Raw genomic sequence first — 8264 nt, 5'->3', positions numbered from 1 at the left:
ATATCAACCACAGTCTATTTGGAAGAAATCTGGGGTGGTAGAGTGCAATATCCGGGACGTTTGTCATGGAGTGGCCCATCTGGCTTCCATGCGCGATGCTTACATAACTGCATCATCCTCGAAGAGGTAATCTGATTAAGATTCGCTCAGATATTTCAGCCCAGCACGCAGTATTCGCAATTTGAAACTATTGGGGGGGAGGGATATACGTTTATTTAGGAAAGGTAAGCCTGACCGAAGGTCGGCTTGCTATTCGTAAAACAAAAATATACCACAGTGGTGCATAATACTATTGAAGTCATACTGTCAATTAGCAAAAAAGTTCATGAGCGTATTTTTGTATTCACTATGAAGTGGGTATCGGACTTGTTACCTAATTATCAAGAAGAAAATAAACAGGGTGTCCCAGCTAACTGCAAACATATTTTTTAAAAATATATATAACACTTTTTCCAAGATGAAATCAATTGCAATATAGCATATGCTGAAGGGCACTCCCTAGGAGGGCATTAGCAAAGTCCAAAGGCAATGTCTTAATTAACTTTCATTCATTAACTTTTTAATTATAAAAGCTACAAAGTTGTCCCAATGAGAACATCGGTTCCTTTCGGTCACCTGATATTGTAGCCGTTTGCAGAACAAAAATCTGTTCGATAGATCGCCCGCAAAAAAATTCGTGAAGGAACGCCATTTTTTTCTTTATTTTGTTCATTGCGCTTCTTCGAAGACGCGTCTTTCCTTCACCCCCAATGTGAGAGGGAGAAAGAGCACACTATCGCCTCTCGCGTCCTGGAAAACGATTAAAAGGAAACAGAAAATGCAACCCAAGATAAGGCCAGTTCCGATAGAGTCACCCGATATATTTGTTTTTGTTTTGTTTCCGCAAGCTAAAGCTCATCTTCGACGCATGAGGCGGCACTGTACTCCTTTCCCCTCTCACGTTGGGGATGAAGGAAATACGCGTCTGCGAAGATGCGCAATGAACAAAATTAAGAAAAAATGGCGTTCCTTCACTAATTTTTTGCGGGCGATCTATCGAACGGATTTTAGTTCTGAAAACGGCTACGATATCAGGTGACGGATAGGAACAGATGTTCTCATTGGGACAATTTTGTAGCTGTTATAATTAAAAAGTTAATTAATGAGAGTTAATTAAGACATTCCCTTTGGACTTTGCTAATGCCCTCCTAGAGAGTGCCCTTCAGCATATGCTATATTGCAATTGATTTCATCTTGGAAAAAGTGTTATATATATTTTAAAAAAATATGTTTGCAGTTAGCTGGGACATCCTGTATGTGAAATATGCTCTCACAGAAACTCTCGGTATCTGAGCACTGACCTTCTCCGCTTTCATTTTCCCACTTACAATGCGGCCAGAAGGTAAACGTCCTGGTTTCCTATTGACCTTACTGGTGGACTGAGACGTCACAGTGACTCTGCAGTTAGCGCATACCCAGGCTCGTATAGGTACGATTCGAGCTCTTTTCAACAATGGGGTCTCCCTGGTATACATGAAAAACTCATCAGGTTTCCGAACAATCCTGAACGACATTTCATTTTTTTTTCTTCAATAGAAACAGGGGTGAGTCATATAACGGGCTAGTCCCATTTAATCCATTTGCGGATTGATATATTGTGATTCCTCCCACCTCTGATTTCCTTTGCAACTTCACAGATTGTGGATTTGAGAAAGGCAATGAAAGTGAAGGAATAATACAATGTATGACATCGTTACGGATCAGGAACAACTGTGAGTATATTACATCTGAGTGCAACGTTGTCCCCAAACATATTCAAATTTTGGCAATTGTCGCAAAATCCAGCAAGCGCCATATAGATCGAACACAGACCTCTTGGTTTCCGGCCCTCGTTAGGTTTTTTTTCTACACGTTCGTCTGGAACAACCTCTATGTGTTTGAGAAAGCCAGAACCTTGCTTCTTCTTTTAGGATATTTATTTTTCGCTCAATGCATGTCTGTGTTCATATTAGGTCTTACCTTTGGGACTTCCTCTCCAAACTTTTCGACGCAGATGTACCCATTCTCGCATCCAAACTTTATGATCTGATGGAGAAACATGGGAAGCAAATGTGCGAACAAGTTGTTGAATCGACACCTTGACGGAAAAAGTGAGAACGAAGACAAGCAACGAACAGGAATATCAGACGTGGTGCAAGAAGTGTCATCATTGCTCTTCGAGCAGAAGAGCAGGGTGCTCTTCAGAATACCATAACACGATTTATGTGCAACATTTGTGACTGCCGTGTTTTTGCGAATTTGGTAAGTATGTGGCAGACAGTACGTTGGGGGAGAAGGGAGGAACATCCAATGCACTTTATCTCGTACGGAGTGTCCTTCTTGCTGTGGAATCCTCCTGACCTTTACGGCGATCATCGTTTGCCTTTCCGTGGTTCACCTTGAGAGATTCCTGAATGAAGTTGAAGCAGGATCGACAGGGATCGGACTTCGTCTACTACACATCACTCAAGTGCTCCGCGGATGTCGTAACTGTTTGTTACAGACCTACGTTCCTTGAAAGCCTCGCGGAATTTGTGGTCACTAAATTCATTCGTCATTCAGACTAGTGGTCAGTAGCAGTCTTGGGTAGTAACTAAGTTACTTTTAACATGTAACGGTAACTAGTTACTTTTGGGGGTAACTAGTTACGTTTCCAGAGAAGTAGCCTTTAACTGTAACTAGTTACTATTTCTGTGAAAGGAACCGCAAAATGTAACTAGTTACTCGAATAAATGTCGTTCCTTTTTTTTCTTTACTCTACCTTCCCCTACTTCCCCCTAACAGTTACTTGCTTCCTGTTATCCGTAACCGGTATGTGCCCCGTGCCTTGGGCTCTTGACCAAGCAGGGAATTCCAGCTTTGCGAACAGAAATTTGTTGAAGTGACCCTCAACGGTCGGAGTGGGTCATATGTGAGTAACAGTGTCACTGCCCTACCACGGGATCCTGCCTCCTGTGGATATGGACAAGGGAATCATTATGCACAAAGGAAACTTTCCGGTCAGCTCACTTGCGCTCCGACCAGTACAATGGCTAATTCTGCTCCGGTTGCTGCTACCATAAGCTTCCGAAGCCGCTCTATGAAGCGACCTTCGAGTTTTTATCATGGAAGGACGAGAATAATTTAACTGTAAAGTGCAAGCTATGGAATAAGACGTACTCGGCAAGCAGGACGTCAACTTCAAACCTGAAAAAGCATCTTGAGGCGAGTTCCTTCTTCTTGCATATGTCTCACTCTCTGCACGTTACGAAACATGTGCGTATCATCGTGCTCTCCTTTTCACCGTGATGCGCCAGGTCGCATGCACATGTCGTATTTTTCCGTGTGGGATAACCGCGTATTAACTTATACTGCTTCTGGTTAAGTGCAAAACAACTTTTATTGCACTTGAGTAAATGTAAATAAATGTATGTTTTCAAGAATTGTATCACCCTCTCATGGACATTTTTATAAAAAGTAACTGTAATGTAACTAAGTTACTTTCTCTCAGTAACTGTAACTAGCTACTCGACCAAGAAAGTAACTATAACTGTAACTTAGTTACTATTTTTGGCAGATAAACTGTAACTGTAACTCAGTTACTTTTTAGAAGTAACTTACCCAAGACTGGTCAGTAGTGTCACTAAATAAGCTACGCTTCAGAGTATCGACACAGAGTTCCAAGAGGGAGCATGCGCCATCTTGTTCCCGCGCCACGCTACCCACGCGCACGCGCACTGCGCACTTTAGCGCACGATGCCATGTATCGTGCGCGGGTGAAATGTTCCTTTCGTTTACAAGCAGCAGTTGACGGCCTTGAGTTCGCCTTGACAGCCTCGGGGTGCTGTGGTTGACAATATATGGATTATCGCACAACAATCATAGACCCTTCTCTATCCCACAACGAGCATTATGTTAGCCGTCTTTGATCCTCAAACGGGGATTGTACCGGTGTGGTGCGGAAACAAGATGGAGCTCCTGCTCTCCCTCGGACCTCAGTGTCGATACTCTGAAGTGAAGCTTATTTAGTGACTCTCGTGGTCAGAAACACGTCGTAGAAAATATTCGAGGACACTGCTGCCTCCCTATGTAGTACGCCATTCTTGATGGGGATGTCGCGATAATATGGGATTGTTGAAACGTTCTGCCTTCGAAAGGGTATGAAGACTAAATATGCGAAATGATAATGGCTAAAATGACAAGATATAATGGCTCATAGTTAAGTGAGTTTCGTTACTGCGAGTGATGATATCTGTGTACTTTTAATGCGATAGCGACCGTGGACTCGCAGTACACAAATTGCTGTTCCATGCGCTGAAAACCCAGCTGGGACGATGGATGGCGCCACGGGAACTGTGGGCGCGGACAAGCTGATGACGGCTCACCTTTCACCGTATACAGTTCGTGCGTAGTAATGCATAGCACCGGGCGTGTCCGCGAGGGGAAGTTATCACGAGGCAGCTGCGGGTATTGGAAACCCACGTTGTACTACACCTTACGAGCGATGCTGCCAAGCCGGGAGAGTGACATCATGCTTCGTCGTGGCATGTGCATTCCGACACCAAACGGTCGTTCTCGGACTTCCCATTGTTAGTGGCATGTGTGTCCGCGTTGCAGTAAATCTATTCGGGCCTGTCGTCATCGCCACAGGTTTCATGTGAAGTACAGCTCATTAAAATGAATGGCTATCGAAAGAGACGAAAAAAAGTGGGTATCATACAGTCGGTGTGTTTGCCACCGGCAAACCGGCGAGGATGGACTTTGAGGTTCATTGTGGACTTGACAGGGTGAACTAACGTACCGATTCTGTAAAGCATATCAGAACTAATGTGCAATAGTACTACTATGATACGACTAGAGTTCTTCCTGGCCGCTGTAAGGAAAAAGGTCTCCGTATTAGCATGGGGTCTACGACTTCCTCGCAGGAACCTCGTGCCCCCTATAGGGATGTGCAGGAGGGAGGTGGACAATTCGAGTGTTCATCGACCTTGAAACTAATTAAGGGCAAACGGCGGGCTCGCGGTTCCTTCACTTTCACATCGGGCAACTGCTCTACGAGATGGTTATGGGTGCTACTTCAAGGTGGTGCTCTGACAAAAAGGGCGGTTGAACTGCAGGTGCGATCAGAATAGTGTGTGCCTGAAATACATGTAACCGGAATATTTCGTTTTGAAACAGTCAGGAACGTTAGAAAACGTGTTTCACCGGATTTTGCGGCAGCCTGTGCGCACCCGGTTGAATTCAGGCAACAGTGTGAGGACAGACGTCACTGGAGTCGATTATAGATGCAGGCTCTAGGTTACAAAATCCGGTTTTCCGATTCGCAATCTGCTGCGGAACAGTCGGTAGAAACTTCTTCATGCATGCTCTCGGTGTTATCGGATTGCAATCAGTCTCGCGACGCCGTCAGCTGAGCAATTTCGAATCCCGCGGACAATGCAAATTACTTCATTGGAAGCGGAGAAGCAGGAAAGACCCGTTTCAACCGAAAGCTGGCAGTTGGTTTCAAATTCGATGTTTTGCTAACACACACACACAGAGAAAAACTTTTTTTTTTGGGGGGGGGTTGTTATTGGAAGATATCTCCTAGTGGATATCTAGGAATGACTTTTTCGGGTTAAACCCGATTCCGCCCGGTTATTCCCTTCCCCCCCCCCCCGAACTGACCTCCGACCAATTCGGATTTCCCGGAATCGGAAACCCGATTTCTCCCTGAATTCCAGTCACATCAAGTGACGTTTCCTCTGAGGACGAATGAAGTCGCCACGTGTAAAACATGTAAGAATGGGTCACTTATGTTCCCAACAATACACCCATGTGTGTCAACACTGTCTATGCCTTCGGGGTTTACCGCCGGAACTTCACGATCCCGTAAAAAACAACAACAACAAAAAAGGAAAGGAAATAGGAAAGGGCTTAATAGACAAGAGGAGAAATAAAAACACCCGATAACACACGAAGGAACAGTTATCGCCGGATTTCTCCCCGAATTACAGATTTAAAAATAGCGCCCGATTTTTACCCCCCCCCCCCCAAATCTGAGAAAGGCGTTTAATCCGAAAACGTCACTCCCTGTGGATATCACATTAACTTTATAACTTCGTCGGTAGTCCCGGTGCGACCAAGTTTTACTTACCGTCAAGCCCATAGCGAGTTGTCTTCTCTAGTGTTACATCATAACGCATTGCAGTTATGCTCCAGCATATATGACTGATGTCTCTACACCATTACGCGCAATTCAAAATCATCCCCGGATTTACATAGCAATTCACGATTGCTACCACATTCCCTCTCGGCACGCTAGCAGGTAGACCGCTAACTTTTTGGGATTCCGTTTCATACACCTACTAGTTAAGTGCTGCGGTAGATTGCACAAAATGTGTGCGTATTATTTAAAATTGCGGTTCATATGCACATACTCTGCTGCTGCTATTACGTATTGTTGTAGGGGTTGGTGGGCTCGTCTATCTGTATTCTGCGTCTATTTTCGCCGCTCCCGTCCATCGTTGAATGGGAAAAAAAATATTTCATTACAATAAAAATGTAATCTTATCGGTTAAATATATGTTAAGGCACGTCCGTTCTCCTTCTGCGAAGAAATCTTCATACAGGGGCTCACAAAACAGCATTTCTCTTCCATTTGCGTCGAGAGATGGCGCCAAATGTTTGTTGCGGTATCCCTCCCCGGTTCCCGCAAGTTGGAATAGTTGGAATAGTATTGTTGGAATAGTCTATGTGCAAGTAGGCTGATGTAACGTGAACCTGTATTGCATAGTGAAAATCGTTTGTATACGTGTTGTTTATGTGTACTATTCATCTTGTGCAGCACTCTGACGAAAAGCCTGCATTCAATATTTTGCAGCATACTCACATCGTTGAACATTTTCGCGTCGGGTTTCTTGTGAAGGTCCTTCATTATTTGAAAACATGCGTCAAATATGCGTTGCGTTGCCCGTCCAATGGCTGTTGCGTGAAACATCGCTGGCAAAGAAAAAAAAAAGGGTGTCAGGAAATGTGCATTCGTATTTATCTTAGTTGTTATTCGCTACAAGACACAGACTGGAAATGACACACTTGCGGTCGACATAACGTTAAACAGTTGAACCGCATCCGGCATTACTTTTGACCGCTCTGCAAAGTATAGGGGTCAGAACGACGGTGGAACGTAAATATTTGTGGAGAATGGGAAACTATGTGTTCCAGCTGTCGAGAAAAGAATGACCGAAGACGCGTTAGTTCAACGAGCTGTGGCGCTGCATGTGGCGCAGGATAGCAGAGAGACCGCCTTGCAGTGATGCAAAAATATCGAAACTCGAATTCGATATCCATACACATCAACGTCGCAAAAGAATAATTGACAAAATCGATTAAATATCTATGTATATATCGGCATTCTATTGTTGCATCGTTATTTTGATAAGAAATATCGGTGTACCGGTATTTGAAAAAAAAAAAAAAACATCAGGCCTTTACTTCAACACTCGAAAAAGGTTGCCCTTCTTGTCGGCACACAGCACGATGTCGACGTGGAGAGGAGTGCTGCTAACTTGTGTCACTCGTAAATTTTGTGTTTCTACGGATACATACCATCTGCTCAAGTGGTCACGAAGATTAGTGGTATCTATCACCGCTTGTCTTGACATTCCTGTCGCACGTTATGCGAAGGGCGATCTCGACTTCCTGCCGGTATAAGTCATTCCCAAACGAACGCCAGCCGACGCCTTGGCATATCTGTGGTAACTGAAAACCAACTAAGTGAAAAACGCCAAGAGAACCACGCCCCCCCCCCCCCCCTGGAAGGAACGGTGATGAGATTCCCCTCAACGGCACCGTCACCAATGTCTAATTTAGCGCTGTCTCGAGAGAGTTGGAGCTGATACATACGACTGGTTCATAGCGTGGAAAGGAGAAACCTCGATGACACGGGAGACAAACTCGGCCTTCTAACAACTAAAGTTTTACTGAACACATAGTCGGCACGATGCATTTAATTACGAGCCAGCAACATATAAGGACAACACTAATTATCCGGTATCGGTTTTACAGCTGCCTGGATAATCGTTGAAAGCTAATGTGCCATCTCAGGAAACTGAGGAACTAACTGGAACAAGTCACCAGAGGCCTGCCCTAGCGGCTCAAAGTAGGGTGCCTAAATACTAGGTACGTTCGATTAGGCCTGCACTGCCTGAACCAGTTCCGGTGGTGCTGCACTCGCCCGTTCGTTTCGCCAGTGCAGCCGAGCGCCCCCTGCGCCGTCTCGTTCGTTT

At 44.7% G+C, this 8264-nt stretch overlaps 1 long non-coding RNA gene across 1 annotated transcript in view; it reads right to left on the bottom strand.

The window, feature by feature from the left end:
- Positions 1 to 1998: 1998 nt before the first annotated feature.
- LOC135379025 (uncharacterized) overlaps positions 1999 to 8264 on the bottom strand; it is a 54638-nt gene continuing 48372 nt past the window's right edge. Inside the window, exons 2-3 of the long non-coding RNA XR_010418672.1 lie at positions 6869 to 6978; positions 1999 to 2064 (exon numbers count right to left, since the gene is read on the bottom strand). This is a non-coding gene — a long non-coding RNA (uncharacterized LOC135379025). The remainder of the gene's footprint in view (positions 2065 to 6868; positions 6979 to 8264) is intronic.

Source organism: Ornithodoros turicata, chromosome 1 (genome assembly GCF_037126465.1).
Source record: "Ornithodoros turicata isolate Travis chromosome 1, ASM3712646v1, whole genome shotgun sequence".
NCBI classification, from domain to species: Eukaryota; Metazoa; Arthropoda; class Arachnida; order Ixodida; family Argasidae; genus Ornithodoros; species Ornithodoros turicata.
Note: the sequence above shows the minus strand (reverse complement) of the source record. Positions and strands in the feature narration are given on the sequence as shown.